Below are 23,824 nucleotides of genomic sequence, written 5' to 3' on the forward strand. Positions count from 1 at the left end.
ATATATATATATATATATATATGGAGAGTATTCAATGGTATGACATACCTGAATATCACTTTTATTTAATGAGTTGACTGCTCCTTTGATGTAATGGGGCTCTCTTGGTCTGTTTCTCTGTTTATTGCAGCCTTTTCTCCCCCACCAAATTTCGAATACATCTCAGCTTCCTTATATATCCCTTTATACCATGAGCATTTAAGATTAGGGAGATCATTTGAATTTTGCTTGTATTATATTTTTATTTTTTTCCCCTCCTAATATATATCTTCCCCCTCCAATACCCACCTCATGCCAATTACATCCACTGATTGCCATATTTCAACCATGCATGAAAGGCCACAAACACCATATCAATCATGATCCCTTTGGACAAATGACAAGGAAATTTGCATATATGGAAATGATTTGCACACAAAGCACCAATGTTACAACTTATGCAATGTATGCACTTTGCGCTGTGCAGCTGATATTCAGGAACCAAGAAATAAGGATCTACACATAGCAAGAGGAAACAAAAGCATATAAAAGAGGAAATGCACACATAAAAAATAAAAAAATGGGTCTCCCTAATACTACTGGTATATGATTTCAACTACCCCCCAGTGTCGTGGCTTGGTATTTTAATGTGTCAGGTTGTGGATCCGACCCTTTTGGGCTGCTCTGTACTAAAGCCACTGATACTATTTCCTTTTGGGAAGGATCAAAGTGCTTATGTTGTAAAAGAGAAACTCGTGTTCTATTTAGAGTGTACATAAAGGCTGGCTTGTAAATATAATGTGCAGATGGAAGCATAACAAGCCCTTATTGCACACCAGGTTGCCATGGTGACCTTTGTCATAGTGATGATTGCTAGTCAACTGGTTGTCAAGGAGATGGTTGCTATGGCAACCATTGCCAGGGTGATGGTTGTCATGGCAACCATTGTTTTGGCAATGGTTGCTAGGCAACTGGTTGTCATAGTGATGGTTTGTTATTGTGACCGTTGCCGTGGCGCTGGTTGCTAGGTAACTGGTTGCTATGGCAACCGTTGCCATGGTGACCATTGTTATGGCAATGGTTGCTAGGCTACTGGTTGCCGTGGCGTTGGTCGTCATGGCGACCGCAGTCATGGCAATGGGTTGTCAAGGTGATGGTCTCTATGGCAACCATTGCCATGGCAACCATTGTTATGGCTGCTAGGCTACTGGTTGCTTTTGCAATGGTCTTTAGGCAACTGGTTGCTATGTACATCATGGTGATGGTTGATAGGTAACTGGTTGCCATGGCGACTGTAGTCATGTCAATGGGTTGCCATGGCAATCATTGCTAGTTAACTAGTTGCCACGGCGATGGATTTTTGTGACAACCACTGCTAGGTAACTGGTTGCTGTGCCTTATTGCCAGTGCCAAGCATTTGGTTGCCAGGCAACTGGTAGCCATTAGGGCTATTGCCAGTCAATTGGCTTTTAAGGTGATCATTGTCATTGCAAGGTTTGCTAGGCAACTGGGAGTTATTTACACTGTTTTTATGTGATTTGTATTGGGATGATGATTATATATAAATATATATATATATATATGGAGAGTATTCAATGGTATGACATACCATTGTTATGGCAATGGTTGCTAGGCTACTGGTTGCCGTGGCGATGGTTGCTAGGTAACTGGTTGCCATGTCGATGGTCGTCATGGCGACCGCAGTCATGGCAATGGGTTGTCAAGGTGATGGTTTCTATGGCAACCATTGCCATGGCAACCATTGTTATGGCTGCTAGGCTACTGGTTGCTTTGGCAATGGTCTTTAGGCAACTGGTTGCTATGTACATCATGGTGATGGTTGATAGGTAACTGGTTGCCATGGCAACTGTAGTCATGTCAATGGGTTGCCATGGCAATCATTGCTAGTTAACTAGTTGCCACGGCGATGGATTTTCGTGACAACCACTGCTAGGTAACTGGTTGCTGTGCCTTATTGCCAGTGCCAAGCATTTGGTTGCCAGGCAACTGGTAGCCATTAGGGCTATTGCCAGTCAATTGGCTTTTAAGGTGATCATTGTCATTGCAAGGTTTGCTAGGCAACTGGGAGTTATTTACACTGTTTTTATGTGATTTGTATTGGGATGATGATTATATATATATATATATATATATATATATATGGAGAGTATTCAATGGTATGACATACCTGAATATCACTTTTATTTAATGAGTTGACTGCTCCTTTGATGTAATGGGGCTCTCTTGGTCTGTTTCTCTGTTTATTGCAGCCTTTTCTCCCCCACCAAATTTCGAATACATCTCAGCTTCCTTATATATCCCTTTATACCATGAGCATTTAAGATTAGGGAGATCATTTGAATTTTGCTTGTATTATATTTTTATTTTTTTCCCCTCCTAATATATATCTTCCCCCTCCAATACCCACCTCATGCCAATTACATCCACTGATTGCCATATTTCAACCATGCATGAAAGGCCACAAACACCATATCAATCATGATCCCTTTGGACAAATGACAAGGAAATTTGCATATATGGAAATGATTTGCACACAAAGCACCAATGTTACAACTTATGCAATGTATGCACTTTGCGCTGTGCAGCTGATATTCAGGAACCAAGAAATAAGGATCTACACATAGCAAGAGGAAACAAAAGCATATAAAGAGGAAATGCACACATAAAAAAATAAAAAAAGGGGTCTCCATAATACTACTGGTATGTGATTTCAACTACGCCCCAGTGTCGTGGGTTGGTATTTTAAGTTGTGTCAGGTTGTGGGTCTGACCCTTTTGGGCTGCTCTGTACCAAAGCCACTGATACTATTTTCTTTTGGGAAGAATCAAAGTGCCTATGTTGTAAAAGAGAGACTCGTGTTCTATTTAGAGTGTAAATAAAGGCTGGCTTGTAAATATAATGTGCAGATGGAAGCATAACAAGCCCTTATTGCACACCTGGTTGCCATGGTGACCTTTGTCATAGTGATGATTGCTAGTCAACTGGTTGTCAAGGAGATGGTTGCTAATGCACCCATTGCCAGGGTGATGGTTGTTTTGGCAACGGTTGCTAGGCAACTGGTTGCCATGGCGATGGTTTGTTATTGTGACCGTTGACGCGGCGCTGGTTGCTAGGTAACTGGTTGCTATGGCAACCGTTGCCATGGTGACCATTGTTATGGCAATGGTTGCTAGGCTACTGGTTGCCGTGGCGATGGTTGCTAGGTAACTGGTTGCCATGTTGATGGTCGTCATGGCGACCGCAGTCATGGCAATGGGTTGTCAAGGTGATGGTTTCTATGGCAACCATTGCCATGGCAACCATTGTTATGGCTGCTAGGCTACTGGTTGCTTTGGCAATGGTCTTTAGGCAACTGGTTGCTATGTACATCATGGTGATGGTTGATAGGTAACTGGTTGCCATGGCGACTGTAGTCATGTCAATGGGTTGCCATGGCAATCATTGCTAGTTAACTAGTTGCCACGGCGATGGATTTTCGTGACAACCACTGCTAGGTAACTGGTTGCTGTGCCTTATTGCCAGTGCCAAGCATTTGGTTGCCAGGCAACTGGTAGCCATTAGGGCTATTGCCAGTCAATTGGCTTTTAAGGTGATCATTGTCATTGCAAGGTTTGCTAGGCAACTGGGAGTTATTTACACTGTTTTTATGTGATTTGTATTGGGATGATGATTATATATATATATATATATATATATATATGGAGAGTATTCAATGGTATGACATACCTGAATATCACTTTTATTTAATGAGTTGACTGCTCCTTTGATGTAATGGGGCTCTCTTGGTCTGTTTCTCTGTTTATTGCAGCCTTTTCTCCCCCACCAAATTTCTAGTACATCTCAGCTTCCTTATATATCCCTTTATACCATGAGCATTTAAGATTAGGGAGATCATTTGAATTTTGCTTGTATTATATTTTTATTTTTTTCCCCTCCTAATATATATCTTCCCCCTCCAATACCCACCTCATGCCAATTACATCCACTGATTGCCATATTTCAACCATGCATGAAAGGCCACAAACACCATATCAATCATGATCCCTTTGGACAAATGACAAGGAAATTTGCATATATGGAAATGATTTGCACACAAAGCACCAATGTTACAACTTATGCAATGTATGCACTTTGCGCTGTGCAGCTGATATTCAGGAACCAAGAAATAAGGATCTACACATAGCAAGAGGAAACAAAAGCATATAAAGAGGAAATGCACACATAAAAAAATAAAAAAAGGGGTCTCCATAATACTACTGGTATGTGATTTCAACTACGCCCCAGTGTCGTGGGTTGGTATTTTAAGTTGTGTCAGGTTGTGGGTCTGACCCTTTTGTGCTGCTCTGTACCAAAGCCACTGATACTATTTTCTTTTGGGAAGAATCAAAGTGCTTATGTTGTAAAAGAAAGACTCGTGTTCTATTTAGAGTGTAAATAAAGGCTGGCTTGTAAATGTAATGTGCAGATGGAAGCATAACAAGCCCTTATTGCACACCTGGTTGCCATGGCGACCTTTGTCATAGTGATGATTGCTAGGCAACTGGTTGTCAAGGAGATGGTTGCTATGGCAACCATTGCCAGGGTGATGGTTGTCATGGCAACCATTGTTTTGGAAATGGTTGCTAGGCAACTGGTTGTCATGGCGATGGTTTGTTATTGTGACCGTTGCCGTGGCGCTGGTTGCTAGGTAACTGGTTGCTATGGCAACCGTTGCCATGGTGACCATTGTTATGGCAATGGTTGCTAGGCTACTGGTTGCCGTGGCGTTGGTCGTCATGGCGACCGCAGTCATGGCAATGGGTTGTCAAGGTGATGGTCTCTATGGCAACCATTGCCATGGCAACCATTGTTATGGCTGCTAGGCTACTGGTTGCTTTTGCAATGGTCTTTAGGCAACTGGTTGCTATGTACATCATGGTGATGGTTGATAGGTAACTGGTTGCCATGGCGACTGTAGTCATGTCAATGGGTTGCCATGGCAATCATTGCTAGTTAACTAGTTGCCACGGCGATGGATTTTTGTGACAACCACTGCTAGGTAACTGGTTGCTGTGCCTTATTGCCAGTGCCAAGCATTTGGTTGCCAGGCAACTGGTAGCCATTAGGGCTATTGCCAGTCAATTGGCTTTTAAGGTGATCATTGTCATTGCAAGGTTTGCTAGGCAACTGGGAGTTATTTACACTGTTTTTATGTGATTTGTATTGGGATGATGATTATATATAAATATATATATATATATATGGAGAGTATTCAATGGTATGACATACCATTGTTATGGCAATGGTTGCTAGGCTACTGGTTGCCGTGGCGATGGTTGCTAGGTAACTGGTTGCCATGTCGATGGTCGTCATGGCGACCGCAGTCATGGCAATGGGTTGTCAAGGTGATGGTTTCTATGGCAACCATTGCCATGGCAACCATTGTTATGGCTGCTAGGCTACTGGTTGCTTTGGCAATGGTCTTTAGGCAACTGGTTGCTATGTACATCATGGTGATGGTTGATAGGTAACTGGTTGCCATGGCAACTGTAGTCATGTCAATGGGTTGCCATGGCAATCATTGCTAGTTAACTAGTTGCCACGGCGATGGATTTTCGTGACAACCACTGCTAGGTAACTGGTTGCTGTGCCTTATTGCCAGTGCCAAGCATTTGGTTGCCAGGCAACTGGTAGCCATTAGGGCTATTGCCAGTCAATTGGCTTTTAAGGTGATCATTGTCATTGCAAGGTTTGCTAGGCAACTGGGAGTTATTTACACTGTTTTTATGTGATTTGTATTGGGATGATGATTATATATATATATATATATATATATATGGAGAGTATTCAATGGTATGACATACCTGAATATCACTTTTATTTAATGAGTTGACTGCTCCTTTGATGTAATGGGGCTCTCTTGGTCTGTTTCTCTGTTTATTGCAGCCTTTTCTCCCCCACCAAATTTCGAATACATCTCAGCTTCCTTATATATCCCTTTATACCATGAGCATTTAAGATTAGGGAGATCATTTGAATTTTGCTTGTATTATATTTTTATTTTTTTCCCCTCCTAATATATATCTTCCCCCTCCAATACCCACCTCATGCCAATTACATCCACTGATTGCCATATTTCAACCATGCATGAAAGGCCACAAACACCATATCAATCATGATCCCTTTGGACAAATGACAAGGAAATTTGCATATATGGAAATGATTTGCACACAAAGCACCAATGTTACAACTTATGCAATGTATGCACTTTGCGCTGTGCAGCTGATATTCAGGAACCAAGAAATAAGGATCTACACATAGCAAGAGGAAACAAAAGCATATAAAGAGGAAATGCACACATAAAAAAATAAAAAAAGGGGTCTCCATAATACTACTGGTATGTGATTTCAACTACGCCCCAGTGTCGTGGGTTGGTATTTTAAGTTGTGTCAGGTTGTGGGTCTGACCCTTTTGGGCTGCTCTGTACCAAAGCCACTGATACTATTTTCTTTTGGGAAGAATCAAAGTGCCTATGTTGTAAAAGAGAGACTCGTGTTCTATTTAGAGTGTAAATAAAGGCTGGCTTGTAAATATAATGTGCAGATGGAAGCATAACAAGCCCTTATTGCACACCTGGTTGCCATGGTGACCTTTGTCATAGTGATGATTGCTAGTCAACTGGTTGTCAAGGAGATGGTTGCTAAGGCACCCATTGCCAGGGTGATGGTTGTTTTGGCAACGGTTGCTAGGCAACTGGTTGCCATGGCGATGGTTTGTTATTGTGACCGTTGACGCGGCGCTGGTTGCTAGGTAACTGGTTGCTATGGCAACCGTTGCCATGGTGACCATTGTTATGGCAATGGTTGCTAGGCTACTGGTTGCCGTGGCGATGGTTGCTAGGTAACTGGTTGCCATGTTGATGGTCGTCATGGCGACCGCAGTCATGGCAATGGGTTGTCAAGGTGATGGTTTCTATGGCAACCATTGCCATGGCAACCATTGTTATGGCTGCTAGGCTACTGGTTGCTTTGGCAATGGTCTTTAGGCAACTGGTTGCTATGTACATCATGGTGATGGTTGATAGGTAACTGGTTGCCATGGCGACTGTAGTCATGTCAATGGGTTGCCATGGCAATCATTGCTAGTTAACTAGTTGCCACGGCGATGGATTTTCGTGACAACCACTGCTAGGTAACTGGTTGCTGTGCCTTATTGCCAGTGCCAAGCATTTGGTTGCCAGGCAACTGGTAGCCATTAGGGCTATTGCCAGTCAATTGGCTTTTAAGGTGATCATTGTCATTGCAAGGTTTGCTAGGCAACTGGGAGTTATTTACACTGTTTTTATGTGATTTGTATTGGGATGATGATTATATATATATATATATATATATATATATGGAGAGTATTCAATGGTATGACATACCTGAATATCACTTTTATTTAATGAGTTGACTGCTCCTTTGATGTAATGGGGCTCTCTTGGTCTGTTTCTCTGTTTATTGCAGCCTTTTCTCCCCCACCAAATTTCTAGTACATCTCAGCTTCCTTATATATCCCTTTATACCATGAGCATTTAAGATTAGGGAGATCATTTGAATTTTGCTTGTATTATATTTTTATTTTTTTCCCCTCCTAATATATATCTTCCCCCTCCAATACCCACCTCATGCCAATTACATCCACTGATTGCCATATTTCAACCATGCATGAAAGGCCACAAACACCATATCAATCATGATCCCTTTGGACAAATGACAAGGAAATTTGCATATATGGAAATGATTTGCACACAAAGCACCAATGTTACAACTTATGCAATGTATGCACTTTGCGCTGTGCAGCTGATATTCAGGAACCAAGAAATAAGGATCTACACATAGCAAGAGGAAACAAAAGCATATAAAGAGGAAATGCACACATAAAAAAATAAAAAAAGGGGTCTCCATAATACTACTGGTATGTGATTTCAACTACGCCCCAGTGTCGTGGGTTGGTATTTTAAGTTGTGTCAGGTTGTGGGTCTGACCCTTTTGTGCTGCTCTGTACCAAAGCCACTGATACTATTTTCTTTTGGGAAGAATCAAAGTGCTTATGTTGTAAAAGAAAGACTCGTGTTCTATTTAGAGTGTAAATAAAGGCTGGCTTGTAAATGTAATGTGCAGATGGAAGCATAACAAGCCCTTATTGCACACCTGGTTGCCATGGCGACCTTTGTCATAGTGATGATTGCTAGGCAACTGGTTGTCAAGGAGATGGTTGCTATGGCAACCATTGCCAGGGTGATGGTTGTCATGGCAACCATTGTTTTGGAAATGGTTGCTAGGCAACTGGTTGTCATGGCGATGGTTTGTTATTGTGACCGTTGCCGTGGCGCTGGTTGCTAGGTAACTGGTTGCTATGGCAACCGTTGCCATGGTGACCATTGTTATGGCAATGGTTGCTAGGCTACTGGTTGCCGTGGCGTTGGTCGTCATGGCGACCGCAGTCATGGCAATGGGTTGTCAAGGTGATGGTCTCTATGGCAACCATTGCCATGGCAACCATTGTTATGGCTGCTAGGCTACTGGTTGCTTTTGCAATGGTCTTTAGGCAACTGGTTGCTATGTACATCATGGTGATGGTTGATAGGTAACTGGTTGCCATGGCGACTGTAGTCATGTCAATGGGTTGCCATGGCAATCATTGCTAGTTAACTAGTTGCCACGGCGATGGATTTTTGTGACAACCACTGCTAGGTAACTGGTTGCTGTGCCTTATTGCCAGTGCCAAGCATTTGGTTGCCAGGCAACTGGTAGCCATTAGGGCTATTGCCAGTCAATTGGCTTTTAAGGTGATCATTGTCATTGCAAGGTTTGCTAGGCAACTGGGAGTTATTTACACTGTTTTTATGTGATTTGTATTGGGATGATGATTATATATAAATATATATATATATATATGGAGAGTATTCAATGGTATGACATACCATTGTTATGGCAATGGTTGCTAGGCTACTGGTTGCCGTGGCGATGGTTGCTAGGTAACTGGTTGCCATGTCGATGGTCGTCATGGCGACCGCAGTCATGGCAATGGGTTGTCAAGGTGATGGTTTCTATGGCAACCATTGCCATGGCAACCATTGTTATGGCTGCTAGGCTACTGGTTGCTTTGGCAATGGTCTTTAGGCAACTGGTTGCTATGTACATCATGGTGATGGTTGATAGGTAACTGGTTGCCATGGCAACTGTAGTCATGTCAATGGGTTGCCATGGCAATCATTGCTAGTTAACTAGTTGCCACGGCGATGGATTTTCGTGACAACCACTGCTAGGTAACTGGTTGCTGTGCCTTATTTCCAGTGCCAAGCATTTGGTTGCCAGGCAACTGGTAGCCATTAGGGCTATTGCCAGTCAATTGGCTTTTAAGGTGATCATTGTCATTGCAAGGTTTGCTAGGCAACTGGGAGTTATTTACACTGTTTTTATGTGATTTGTATTGGGATGATGATTATATATATATATATATATATATATATATATATATATGGAGAGTATTCAATGGTATGACATACCTGAATATCACTTTTATTTAATGAGTTGACTGCTCCTTTGATGTAATGGGGCTCTCTTGGTCTGTTTCTCTGTTTATTGCAGCCTTTTCTCCCCCACCAAATTTCGAATACATCTCAGCTTCCTTATATATCCCTTTATACCATGAGCATTTAAGATTAGGGAGATCATTTGAATTTTGCTTGTATTATATTTTTATTTTTTTCCCCTCCTAATATATATCTTCCCCCTCCAATACCCACCTCATGCCAATTACATCCACTGATTGCCATATTTCAACCATGCATGAAAGGCCACAAACACCATATCAATCATGATCCCTTTGGACAAATGACAAGGAAATTTGCATATATGGAAATGATTTGCACACAAAGCACCAATGTTACAACTTATGCAATGTATGCACTTTGCGCTGTGCAGCTGATATTCAGGAACCAAGAAATAAGGATCTACACATAGCAAGAGGAAACAAAAGCATATAAAAGAGGAAATGCACACATAAAAAATAAAAAAATGGGTCTCCCTAATACTACTGGTATATGATTTCAACTACCCCCCAGTGTCGTGGCTTGGTATTTTAATGTGTCAGGTTGTGGATCCGACCCTTTTGGGCTGCTCTGTACTAAAGCCACTGATACTATTTCCTTTTGGGAAGGATCAAAGTGCTTATGTTGTAAAAGAGAAACTCGTGTTCTATTTAGAGTGTACATAAAGGCTGGCTTGTAAATATAATGTGCAGATGGAAGCATAACAAGCCCTTATTGCACACCAGGTTGCCATGGTGACCTTTGTCATAGTGATGATTGCTAGTCAACTGGTTGTCAAGGAGATGGTTGCTATGGCAACCATTGCCAGGGTGATGGTTGTCATGGCAACCATTGTTTTGGCAATGGTTGCTAGGCAACTGGTTGTCATAGTGATGGTTTGTTATTGTGACCGTTGCCGTGGCGCTGGTTGCTAGGTAACTGGTTGCTATGGCAACCGTTGCCATGGTGACCATTGTTATGGCAATGGTTGCTAGGCTACTGGTTGCCGTGGCGTTGGTCGTCATGGCGACCGCAGTCATGGCAATGGGTTGTCAAGGTGATGGTCTCTATGGCAACCATTGCCATGGCAACCATTGTTATGGCTGCTAGGCTACTGGTTGCTTTTGCAATGGTCTTTAGGCAACTGGTTGCTATGTACATCATGGTGATGGTTGATAGGTAACTGGTTGCCATGGCGACTGTAGTCATGTCAATGGGTTGCCATGGCAATCATTGCTAGTTAACTAGTTGCCACGGCGATGGATTTTTGTGACAACCACTGCTAGGTAACTGGTTGCTGTGCCTTATTGCCAGTGCCAAGCATTTGGTTGCCAGGCAACTGGTAGCCATTAGGGCTATTGCCAGTCAATTGGCTTTTAAGGTGATCATTGTCATTGCAAGGTTTGCTAGGCAACTGGGAGTTATTTACACTGTTTTTATGTGATTTGTATTGGGATGATGATTATATATAAATATATATATATATATATGGAGAGTATTCAATGGTATGACATACCATTGTTATGGCAATGGTTGCTAGGCTACTGGTTGCCGTGGCGATGGTTGCTAGGTAACTGGTTGCCATGTCGATGGTCGTCATGGCGACCGCAGTCATGGCAATGGGTTGTCAAGGTGATGGTTTCTATGGCAACCATTGCCATGGCAACCATTGTTATGGCTGCTAGGCTACTGGTTGCTTTGGCAATGGTCTTTAGGCAACTGGTTGCTATGTACATCATGGTGATGGTTGATAGGTAACTGGTTGCCATGGCAACTGTAGTCATGTCAATGGGTTGCCATGGCAATCATTGCTAGTTAACTAGTTGCCACGGCGATGGATTTTCGTGACAACCACTGCTAGGTAACTGGTTGCTGTGCCTTATTGCCAGTGCCAAGCATTTGGTTGCCAGGCAACTGGTAGCCATTAGGGCTATTGCCAGTCAATTGGCTTTTAAGGTGATCATTGTCATTGCAAGGTTTGCTAGGCAACTGGGAGTTATTTACACTGTTTTTATGTGATTTGTATTGGGATGATGATTATATATATATATATATATATATATATATATATGGAGAGTATTCAATGGTATGACATACCTGAATATCACTTTTATTTAATGAGTTGACTGCTCCTTTGATGTAATGGGGCTCTCTTGGTCTGTTTCTCTGTTTATTGCAGCCTTTTCTCCCCCACCAAATTTCGAATACATCTCAGCTTCCTTATATATCCCTTTATACCATGAGCATTTAAGATTAGGGAGATCATTTGAATTTTGCTTGTATTATATTTTTATTTTTTTCCCCTCCTAATATATATCTTCCCCCTCCAATACCCACCTCATGCCAATTACATCCACTGATTGCCATATTTCAACCATGCATGAAAGGCCACAAACACCATATCAATCATGATCCCTTTGGACAAATGACAAGGAAATTTGCATATATGGAAATGATTTGCACACAAAGCACCAATGTTACAACTTATGCAATGTATGCACTTTGCGCTGTGCAGCTGATATTCAGGAACCAAGAAATAAGGATCTACACATAGCAAGAGGAAACAAAAGCATATAAAGAGGAAATGCACACATAAAAAAATAAAAAAAGGGGTCTCCATAATACTACTGGTATGTGATTTCAACTACGCCCCAGTGTCGTGGGTTGGTATTTTAAGTTGTGTCAGGTTGTGGGTCTGACCCTTTTGGGCTGCTCTGTACCAAAGCCACTGATACTATTTTCTTTTGGGAAGAATCAAAGTGCCTATGTTGTAAAAGAGAGACTCGTGTTCTATTTAGAGTGTAAATAAAGGCTGGCTTGTAAATATAATGTGCAGATGGAAGCATAACAAGCCCTTATTGCACACCTGGTTGCCATGGTGACCTTTGTCATAGTGATGATTGCTAGTCAACTGGTTGTCAAGGAGATGGTTGCTAAGGCACCCATTGCCAGGGTGATGGTTGTTTTGGCAACGGTTGCTAGGCAACTGGTTGCCATGGCGATGGTTTGTTATTGTGACCGTTGACGCGGCGCTGGTTGCTAGGTAACTGGTTGCTATGGCAACCGTTGCCATGGTGACCATTGTTATGGCAATGGTTGCTAGGCTACTGGTTGCCGTGGCGATGGTTGCTAGGTAACTGGTTGCCATGTTGATGGTCGTCATGGCGACCGCAGTCATGGCAATGGGTTGTCAAGGTGATGGTTTCTATGGCAACCATTGCCATGGCAACCATTGTTATGGCTGCTAGGCTACTGGTTGCTTTGGCAATGGTCTTTAGGCAACTGGTTGCTATGTACATCATGGTGATGGTTGATAGGTAACTGGTTGCCATGGCGACTGTAGTCATGTCAATGGGTTGCCATGGCAATCATTGCTAGTTAACTAGTTGCCACGGCGATGGATTTTCGTGACAACCACTGCTAGGTAACTGGTTGCTGTGCCTTATTGCCAGTGCCAAGCATTTGGTTGCCAGGCAACTGGTAGCCATTAGGGCTATTGCCAGTCAATTGGCTTTTAAGGTGATCATTGTCATTGCAAGGTTTGCTAGGCAACTGGGAGTTATTTACACTGTTTTTATGTGATTTGTATTGGGATGATGATTATATATATATATATATATATATATATATATATGGAGAGTATTCAATGGTATGACATACCTGAATATCACTTTTATTTAATGAGTTGACTGCTCCTTTGATGTAATGGGGCTCTCTTGGTCTGTTTCTCTGTTTATTGCAGCCTTTTCTCCCCCACCAAATTTCTAGTACATCTCAGCTTCCTTATATATCCCTTTATACCATGAGCATTTAAGATTAGGGAGATCATTTGAATTTTGCTTGTATTATATTTTTATTTTTTTCCCCTCCTAATATATATCTTCCCCCTCCAATACCCACCTCATGCCAATTACATCCACTGATTGCCATATTTCAACCATGCATGAAAGGCCACAAACACCATATCAATCATGATCCCTTTGGACAAATGACAAGGAAATTTGCATATATGGAAATGATTTGCACACAAAGCACCAATGTTACAACTTATGCAATGTATGCACTTTGCGCTGTGCAGCTGATATTCAGGAACCAAGAAATAAGGATCTACACATAGCAAGAGGAAACAAAAGCATATAAAGAGGAAATGCACACATAAAAAAATAAAAAAAGGGGTCTCCATAATACTACTGGTATGTGATTTCAACTACGCCCCAGTGTCGTGGGTTGGTATTTTAAGTTGTGTCAGGTTGTGGGTCTGACCCTTTTGTGCTGCTCTGTACCAAAGCCACTGATACTATTTTCTTTTGGGAAGAATCAAAGTGCTTATGGTGTAAAAGAAAGACTCGTGTTCTATTTAGAGTGTAAATAAAGGCTGGCTTGTAAATGTAATGTGCAGATGGAAGCATAACAAGCCCTTATTGCACACCTGGTTGCCATGGCGACCTTTGTCATAGTGATGATTGCTAGGCAACTGGTTGTCAAGGAGATGGTTGCTATGGCAACCATTGCCAGGGTGATGGTTGTCATGGCAACCATTGTTTTGGAAATGGTTGCTAGGCAACTGGTTGTCATGGCGATGGTTTGTTATTGTGACCGTTGCCGTGGCGCTGGTTGCTAGGTAACTGGTTGCTATGGCAACCGTTGCCATGGTGACCATTGTTATGGCAATGGTTGCTAGGCTACTGGTTGCCGTGGCGTTGGTCGTCATGGCGACCGCAGTCATGGCAATGGGTTGTCAAGGTGATGGTCTCTATGGCAACCATTGCCATGGCAACCATTGTTATGGCTGCTAGGCTACTGGTTGCTTTTGCAATGGTCTTTAGGCAACTGGTTGCTATGTACATCATGGTGATGGTTGATAGGTAACTGGTTGCCATGGCGACTGTAGTCATGTCAATGGGTTGCCATGGCAATCATTGCTAGTTAACTAGTTGCCACGGCGATGGATTTTTGTGACAACCACTGCTAGGTAACTGGTTGCTGTGCCTTATTGCCAGTGCCAAGCATTTGGTTGCCAGGCAACTGGTAGCCATTAGGGCTATTGCCAGTCAATTGGCTTTTAAGGTGATCATTGTCATTGCAAGGTTTGCTAGGCAACTGGGAGTTATTTACACTGTTTTTATGTGATTTGTATTGGGATGATGATTATATATAAATATATATATATATATATGGAGAGTATTCAATGGTATGACATACCATTGTTATGGCAATGGTTGCTAGGCTACTGGTTGCCGTGGCGATGGTTGCTAGGTAACTGGTTGCCATGTCGATGGTCGTCATGGCGACCGCAGTCATGGCAATGGGTTGTCAAGGTGATGGTTTCTATGGCAACCATTGCCATGGCAACCATTGTTATGGCTGCTAGGCTACTGGTTGCTTTGGCAATGGTCTTTAGGCAACTGGTTGCTATGTACATCATGGTGATGGTTGATAGGTAACTGGTTGCCATGGCAACTGTAGTCATGTCAATGGGTTGCCATGGCAATCATTGCTAGTTAACTAGTTGCCACGGCGATGGATTTTCGTGACAACCACTGCTAGGTAACTGGTTGCTGTGCCTTATTGCCAGTGCCAAGCATTTGGTTGCCAGGCAACTGGTAGCCATTAGGGCTATTGCCAGTCAATTGGCTTTTAAGGTGATCATTGTCATTGCAAGGTTTGCTAGGCAACTGGGAGTTATTTACACTGTTTTTATGTGATTTGTATTGGGATGATGATTATATATATATATATATATATATATGGAGAGTATTCAATGGTATGACATACCTGAATATCACTTTTATTTAATGAGTTGACTGCTCCTTTGATGTAATGGGGCTCTCTTGGTCTGTTTCTCTGTTTATTGCAGCCTTTTCTCCCCCACCAAATTTCGAATACATCTCAGCTTCCTTATATATCCCTTTATACCATGAGCATTTAAGATTAGGGAGATCATTTGAATTTTGCTTGTATTATATTTTTATTTTTTTCCCCTCCTAATATATATCTTCCCCCTCCAATACCCACCTCATGCCAATTACATCCACTGATTGCCATATTTCAACCATGCATGAAAGGCCACAAACACCATATCAATCATGATCCCTTTGGACAAATGACAAGGAAATTTGCATATATGGAAATGATTTGCACACAAAGCACCAATGTTACAACTTATGCAATGTATGCACTTTGCGCTGTGCAGCTGATATTCAGGAACCAAGAAATAAGGATCTACACATAGCAAGAGGAAACAAAAGCATATAAAGAGGAAATGCACACATAAAAAAATAAAAAAAGGGGTCTCCATAATACTACTGGTATGTGATTTCAACTACGCCCCAGTGTCGTGGGTTGGTATTTTAAGTTGTGTCAGGTTGTGGGTCTGACCCTTTTGGGCTGCTCTGTACCAAAGCCACTGATACTATTTTCTTTTGGGAAGAATCAAAGTGCCTATGTTGTAAAAGAGAGACTCGTGTTCTATTTAGAGTGTAAATAAAGGCTGGCTTGTAAATATAATGTGCAGATGGAAGCATAACAAGCCCTTATTGCACACCTGGTTGCCATGGTGACCTTTGTCATAGTGATGATTGCTAGTCAACTGGTTGTCAAGGAGATGGTTGCTATGGCACCCATTGCCAGGGTGATGGTTGTTTTGGCAACGGTTGCTAGGCAACTGGTTGCCATGGCGATGGTTTGTTATTGTGACCGTTGACGCGGCGCTGGTTGCTAGGTAACTGGTTGCTATGGCAACCGTTGCCATGGTGACCATTGTTATGGCAATGGTTGCTAGGCTACTGGTTGCCGTGGCGATGGTTGCTAGGTAACTGGTTGCCATGTTGATGGTCGTCATGGCGACCGCAGTCATGGCAATGGGTTGTCAAGGTGATGGTTTCTATGGCAACCATTGCCATGGCAACCATTGTTATGGCTGCTAGGCTACTGGTTGCTTTGGCAATGGTCTTTAGGCAACTGGTTGCTATGTACATCATGGTGATGGTTGATAGGTAACTGGTTGCCATGGCGACTGTAGTCATGTCAATGGGTTGCCATGGCAATCATTGCTAGTTAACTGGTTGCCACGGCAATGGATTTTCGTGACAACCACTGCTAGGTAACTGGTTGCTGTGCCTTATTGCCAGTGCCAAGCATTTGGTTGCCAGGCAACTGGTAGCCATTAGGGCTATTGCCAGTCAATTGGCTTTTAAGGTGATCATTGTCATTGCAAGGTTTGCTAGGCAACTGGGAGTTATTTACACTGTTTTTATGTGATTTGTATTGGGATGATGATTATATATATATATATATATATATATATATGGAGAGTATTCAATGGTATGACATACCTGAATATCACTTTTATTTAATGAGTTGACTGCTCCTTTGATGTAATGGGGCTCTCTTGGTCTGTTTCTCTGTTTATTGCAGCCTTTTCTCCCCCACCAAATTTCGAATACATCTCAGCTTCCTTATATATCCCTTTATACCATGAGCATTTAAGATTAGGGAGATCATTTGAATTTTGCTTGTATTATATTTTTATTTTTTTCCCCTCCTAATATATATCTTCCCCCTCCAATACCCACCTCATGCCAATTACATCCACTGATTGCCATATTTCAACCATGCATGAAAGGCCACAAACACCATATCAATCATGATCCCTTTGGACAAATGACAAGGAAATTTGCATATATGGAAATGATTTGCACACAAAGCACCAATGTTACAACTTATGCAATGTATGCACTTTGCGCTGTGCAGCTGATATTCAGGAACCAAGAAATAAGGATCTACACATAGCAAGAGGAAACAAAAGCATATAAAGAGGAAATGCACACATAAAAAAATAAAAAAAGGGGTCTCCATAATACTACTGGTATGTGATTTCAACTACGCCCCAGTGTCGTGGGTTGGTATTTTAAGTTGTGTCAGGTTGTGGGTCTGACCCTTTTGGGCTGCTCTGTACCAAAGCCACTGATACTATTTTCTTTTGGGAAGAATCAAAGTGCCTATGTTGTAAAAGAGAGACTCGTGTTCTATTTAGAGTGTAAATAAAGGCTGGCTTGTAAATATAATGTGCAGATGGAAGCATAACAAGCCCTTATTGCACACCTGGTTGCCATGGCGACCTTTGTCATAGTGATGATTGCTAGGCAACTGGTTGTCAAGGAGATGGTTGCTATGGCAACCATTGCCAGGGTGATGGTTGTCATGGCAACCATTGTTTTGGCAATGGTTGCTAGGCAACTGGTTGTCATGGCGATGGTTTGTTATTGTGACCGTTGCCGTGGCGCTGGTTGCTAGGTAACTGGTTGCTATGGCAACCGTTGCCATGGTGACCATTGTTATGGCAATGGTTGCTAGGCTACTGGTTGCCGTGGCGTTGGTCGTCATGGCGACCGCAGTCATGGCAATGGGTTGTCAAGGTGATGGTCTCTATGGCAACCATTGCCATGGCAACCATTGTTATGGCTGCTAGGCTACTGGTTGCTTTTGCAATGGTCTTTAGGCAACTGGTTGCTATGTACATCATGGTGATGGTTGATAGGTAACTGGTTGCCATGGCGACTGTAGTCATGTCAATGGGTTGCCATGGCAATCATTGCTAGTTAACTAGTTGCCACGGCGATGGATTTTCGTGACAACCACTGCTAGGTAACTGGTTGCTGTGCCTTATTGCCAGTGCCAAGCATTTGGTTGCCAGGCAACTGGTAGCCATTAGGGCTATTGCCAGTCAATTGGCTTTTAAGGTGATCATTGTCATTGCAAGGTTTGCTAGGCAACTGGGAGTTATTTACACCGTTTTTATGTGATTTGTATTGGGATGATGATTATATATATATATATATATATATGGAGAGTATTCAATGGTATGACATACCTGAATATCACTTTTATTTAATGAGTTGACTGCTCCTTTGATGTAATGGGGCTCTCTTGGTCTGTTTCTCTGTTTATTGCAGCCTTTTCTCCCCCACCAAATTTCTAGAACATCTCAGCTTCCTTATATATCCCTTTATACCATGAGCATTTAAGATTAGGGAGATCATTTGAATTTTGCTTGTATTATATTTTTATTTTTTTCCCCTCCTAATATATATCTTCCCCCTCCAATACCCACCTCATGCCAATTACATCCACTGATTGCCATATTTCAACCATGCATGAAAGGCCACAAACACCATATCAATCATGATCCCTTTGGACAAATGACAAGGAAATTTGCATATATGGAAATGATTTGCACACAAAGCACCAATGTTACAACTTATGCAATGTATGCACTTTGCGCTGTGCAGCTGATATTCAGGAACCAAGAAATAAGGATCTACACATAGCAAGAGGAAACAAAAGCATATAAAGAGGAAATGCACACATAAAAAAATAAAAAAAGGGGTCTCCATAATACTACTGGTATGTGATTTCAACTACGCCCCAGTGTCGTGGGTTGGTATTTTAAGTTGTGTCAGGTTGTGGGTCTGACCCTTTTGGGCTGCTCTGTACCAAAGCCACTGATACTATTTTCTTTTGGGAAGAATCAAAGTGCCTATGTTGTAAAAGAGAGACTCGTGTTCTATTTAGAGTGTAAATAAAGGCTGGCTTGTAAATATAATGTGCAGATGGAAGCATAACAAGCCCTTATTGCACACCTGGTTGCCATGGCGACCTTTGTCATAGTGATGATTGCTAGGCAACTGGTTGTCAAGGAGATGGTTGCTATGGCAACCATTGCCAGGGTGATGGTTGTCATGGCAACCATTGTTTTGGCAATGGTTGCTAGGCAACTGGTTGTCATGGCGATGGTTTGTTATTGTGACCGTTGCCGTGGCGCTGGTTGCTAGGTAACTGGTTGCTATGGCAACCGTTGCCATGGTGACCATTGTTATGGCAATGGTTGCTAGGCTACTGGTTGCCGTGGCGTTGGTCGTCATGGCGACCGCAGTCATGGCAATGGGTTGTCAAGGTGATGGTCTCTATGGCAACCATTGCCATGGCAACCATTGTTATGGCTGCTAGGCTACTGGTTGCTTTTGCAATGGTCTTTAGGCAACTGGTTGCTATGTACATCATGGTGATGGTTGATAGGTAACTGGTTGCCATGGCGACTGTAGTCATGTCAATGGGTTGCCATGGCAATCATTGCTAGTTAACTAGTTGCCACGGCGATGGATTTTCGTGACAACCACTGCTAGGTAACTGGTTGCTGTGCCTTATTGCCAGTGCCAAGCATTTGGTTGCCAGGCAACTGGTAGCCATTAGGGCTATTGCCAGTCAATTGGCTTTTAAGGTGATCATTGTCATTGCAAGGTTTGCTAGGCAACTGGGAGTTATTTACACCGTTTTTATGTGATTTGTATTGGGATGATGATTATATATATATATATATATATATGGAGAGTATTCAATGGTATGACATACCTGAATATCACTTTTATTTAATGAGTTGACTGCTCCTTTGATGTAATGGGGCTCTCTTGGTCTGTTTCTCTGTTTATTGCAGCCTTTTCTCCCCCACCAAATTTCTAGAACATCTCAGCTTCCTTATATATCCCTTTATACCATGAGCATTTAAGATTAGGGAGATCATTTGAATTTTGCTTGTATTATATTTTTATTTTTTTCCCCTCCTAATATATATCTTCCCCCTCCAATACCCACCTCATGCCATTTACATCCACTGATTGCCATATTTCAACCATGCATGAAAGGCCACAAACACCATATCAATCATGATCCCTTTGGACAAATGACAAGGAAATTTGCATATATGGAAATGATTTGCACACAAAGCACCAATGTTACAACTTATGCAATGTATGCACTTTGCGCTGTGCAGCTGATATTCAGGAACCAAGAAATAAGGATCTACACATAGCAAGAGGAAACAAAAGCATATAAAAGAGGAAATGCACACATAAAAAATAAAAAAATGGGTCTCCATAATACTACTGGTATGTGATTTCAACTACCCCCTAGTGTCGTGGGTTGGTATTTTAATTTGTGTTTGCACTTGTTGCATTTATATACTTTGGGGTGCATCAGGAATAGGCCTCTTCCACCTTCACACATCCACAAAGAGATATGTGGCCTCCCTGCAGTTGCTATCCCCAGCTAAGAGTTCACTTGTGAATGCACCAAGTAAATCTCCTTCACTTGACAGGGGTGTGCCCAGGCAGCAGCCCTCCTGAGCACAAGTCCACCTCATACTTACCTAGCAGAGGAGATGCCATGATCACAAAGATGGTTCTCCCAGGGCGAGGCTCATCCATTGCACTCTGGGTGTGTTGACCCCTGCGATTTCTCCAAATGCGGGAAACTCGACTGCATAATTTGTGGTAGTGGGGGACTGCGTTCGCGCTTTCCCCTAATAATTTCTGGTAAAAGTCAGCTTTTTTTTACTGTGGTAGTATTTACTCCATTTTTTTCAACACTCTATTCTTTTTAACCTCTTTCTCAGTGCTTCACTCTGTCATCCTGAACTCTTCTCCTGTGTGCTTTTTGCCTGCATCTTTGCTGTTGTGCCATTCAAGTGTGCTTTGCATATACAACCAATAGATGGTGGTGCACGAACCACACTGTTTCACTGGCTTTGAAGAGCAGGCCTGGAGCTGTTGCATGGTCAAGCATCTGCAAGAAATCAGCTTGAATGCTTCAAAGAGCTGTAGCAGTGGTAGCCCACCTCATTGGCGTCCTTACCTGACTTCGCACCTGGTGTGGGTCGGGAGAGAATGGACCACTAAGTGCGCGCGGCTCAGCCGCACGCCGGAAAATCAGGGGGCGTGGCCACACAGGCCGAACACCCTCTTTTTTTTTTTACATTGGAGGGTGCTGGAGGTGCAGGCTGCCCCCGGGGACTTGCCTGTTTGAATGCCTTCTCCCTCACTGTGCTAGGACCCGAGTGCTGCATGTAATGCAGCACCCGGCTCCTGTCAGTGAGGGGGAGCCAGCACTTTGGTGTCATCCCTCAGATGGTGACACCCGGTGGGGACCGCACCCCCCTTGTGACGCCAGTGACCCACCTTGAACGCCACATGGGGGAGCGGACTAGGAGTCAACCTGGTGGCACCAATGAAAGACCACTGTGCCCTGCGGCGGGCACAGGTGGGCAGTGCCCTGCCTATCCCTTTTCTTTTCATATGCAGATGATGGGATGACATCATCATATGCAAATCCATCTGCTGCACTGTGTCCTGGGAATGTTTGCACTTGTAGCATTTATATATTTTGGAGTGCATCAGGAATAGGCCTCTTCCACCTTCACACATCCACAAAGAGATATGTGGCCTCCCTGCAGTTGCTATCCCCAGCTAAGAGTTCACTTGTGAATGCACCAAGTAAATCTCCTTCACTTGACAGGGGTGTGCCCAGGCAGCAGCCCTCCTGAGCACAAGTCCATCTCATACTTACCTGGCAGAGGAGATACCATGATCACAAAGGTGGTTCTTCCAGGGCGCGGCTCATCCATTGCACTCTGGGTGTGTTGACTCCTGCGATTTCTCGAAATGCGGGAAACTCGACTGCATAATTTGTGGTAGTGGGGACTGCGTTCGTGTTTTCTTCTAATAATTTCTGCTAAAAGTCAGCTTTTTTTTTACTGTGGTAGTATTTACTCCATTTTTTTCAACACTCTCTTCTTTTTAATCTCTTTCTCAGTGCTTCACTCTGTCATCCTGAACTCTTCTCCTGTGTGCTTTTTGCCTGCATCTTTGCTGTTGTGCCATTCAAGTGTGCTTTGCATATACAACCAACAGATGGTGATGCAGGAACCACAATGTTTCACTTGCTTTGAAGAGCAGGCCTGGAGCTGTTGCATGGTCAAGCAGCTGCAAGAAATCAGCTTGAATGCTTCAAAGAGCTGTAGCAGTGGTAGCCCACCTCATTGGCGTCCTTACCTGACTTCGCACCTGGTGTGCATCGGGAGAGAATGGACCACTAAGTGCGTGCGGCTCAGCCGCGCGCCGGAAAATCAGGGGGCGTGGCCACACAGGCCGAACACCCTCTTTTTTTTTTTTTTACATTGGAGGGTGCTGGAGGTGCAGGCTGCCCCCGGGGACCAGCCTGTTTGAATGCCTACTCCCTCACTGTGCTAGGACCCGAGTGCTGCATGTAATGCAGCACCCGGCTCCTGTCAGTGAGGGGGAGCCAGCACTTTGGTGTCATCCCTCAGATGGTGACACCCGGTGCGGACCGCACCCCCCTTGTGACGCCAGTGACCCACCTTGAACACCACATGGGGGAGCGGACTAGGAGTCAACCAGGTGGCACCAATGAAAGACCACTGTGCCCTGCCTATACCTTTTCTTTTCATATGCAGATGATGGGATGACATCATCATATGCAAATCCATCTGCTGCACTGTGTCCTGGGAATGTTTGCACTTGTAGCATTTATATACTTTGGGGTGCATCAGGAATAGGCCTCATCCACCTTCACACATCCACAAAGAGATATGTGGCCTCCCTGCAGTTGCTATCCCCAGCTAAGAGTTCACTTGTGAATGCACCAAGTAAATCTCCTTCACTTGACAGGGGTGTGCCCAGGCAGCAGCCCTCCTGAGCACAAGTCCACCTCATACTTACCTAGCAGAGGAGATACCATGATCACAAAGGTGGTTCTCCCAGGGCGAGGCTCATCCATTGCACTCTGGGTGTGTTGATCCCTGCGATTTCTCCAAATGCGGGAAACTTGACTGCATAATTTGTGGTAGTGGGGGACTGCGTTCGCGCTTCCCCCTAATAATTTCTGGTAAAAGTAAGCTTTTTTTTTACTGTGCTAGTATTTACTCCATTTTTTTCAACACTCTCTTCGTTTTAACCTCTTTCTCAGTGCTTCACTCTGTCATCCTGAACTCTTCTCCTGTGTGCTTTTTGCCTACATCTTTGCTGTTATGCCATTCAAGTGTGCTTTGCATATACAACCAATAGATGGTGGTGCACGAACCACACTGTTTCACTTGCTTTGAAGAGCAGGCCTGGAGCTGTTGCATGGTCAAGCAGCTGCAAGAAATCAGCTTGAATGCTTCAAAGAGCTGTAGCAGTGGTAGCCCACCTCATTGGCGTCCTTACCTGACTTCGCACCTGGTGTGGGTCGGGAGAGAATGGACCACTAAGTGCGCGCGGCTCAGCCGCATGCTGGAAAATCAGGGGGCGTGGCCACACAGGCCGAACACCCTCTTTTTTTTTTTACATTGGAGGGTGCTGGAGGTGCAGGCTGCCCCCGGGGACCTGCCTGTTTGAATGCCTTCTCCCTCACTGTGCTAGGACGCGAGTGCTGCATGTA

The 23,824-nt window shown here is 43.3% G+C and overlaps 3 non-coding genes across 3 annotated transcripts; all 3 read left to right on the forward strand.

Moving 5' to 3' along the window:
* The first annotated feature begins 20,748 nt into the window (after positions 1-20,748).
* LOC148508969 (U1 spliceosomal RNA) lies at positions 20,749-20,912 on the forward strand. The gene has a single exon (XR_015869505.1). It is a non-coding gene; the product is annotated as a U1 spliceosomal RNA (small nuclear RNA).
* Positions 20,913-21,944: 1,032 nt separating this feature from the next.
* On the forward strand, positions 21,945-22,106 carry LOC148508970 (U1 spliceosomal RNA). Its single transcript, XR_015869517.1, has one exon. It is a non-coding gene; the product is annotated as a U1 spliceosomal RNA (small nuclear RNA).
* Positions 22,107-23,116: 1,010 nt separating this feature from the next.
* Positions 23,117-23,280, forward strand: LOC148508971 (U1 spliceosomal RNA). Its single transcript, XR_015869524.1, has one exon. It is a non-coding gene; the product is annotated as a U1 spliceosomal RNA (small nuclear RNA).
* Positions 23,281-23,824: the final 544 nt, after the last annotated feature.

This window comes from Taudactylus pleione, unplaced genomic scaffold (genome assembly GCF_031769625.1).
Source record: "Taudactylus pleione unplaced genomic scaffold, aTauple2 ptg000333l, whole genome shotgun sequence".
NCBI classification, from domain to species: domain Eukaryota; kingdom Metazoa; phylum Chordata; class Amphibia; order Anura; family Myobatrachidae; genus Taudactylus; species Taudactylus pleione.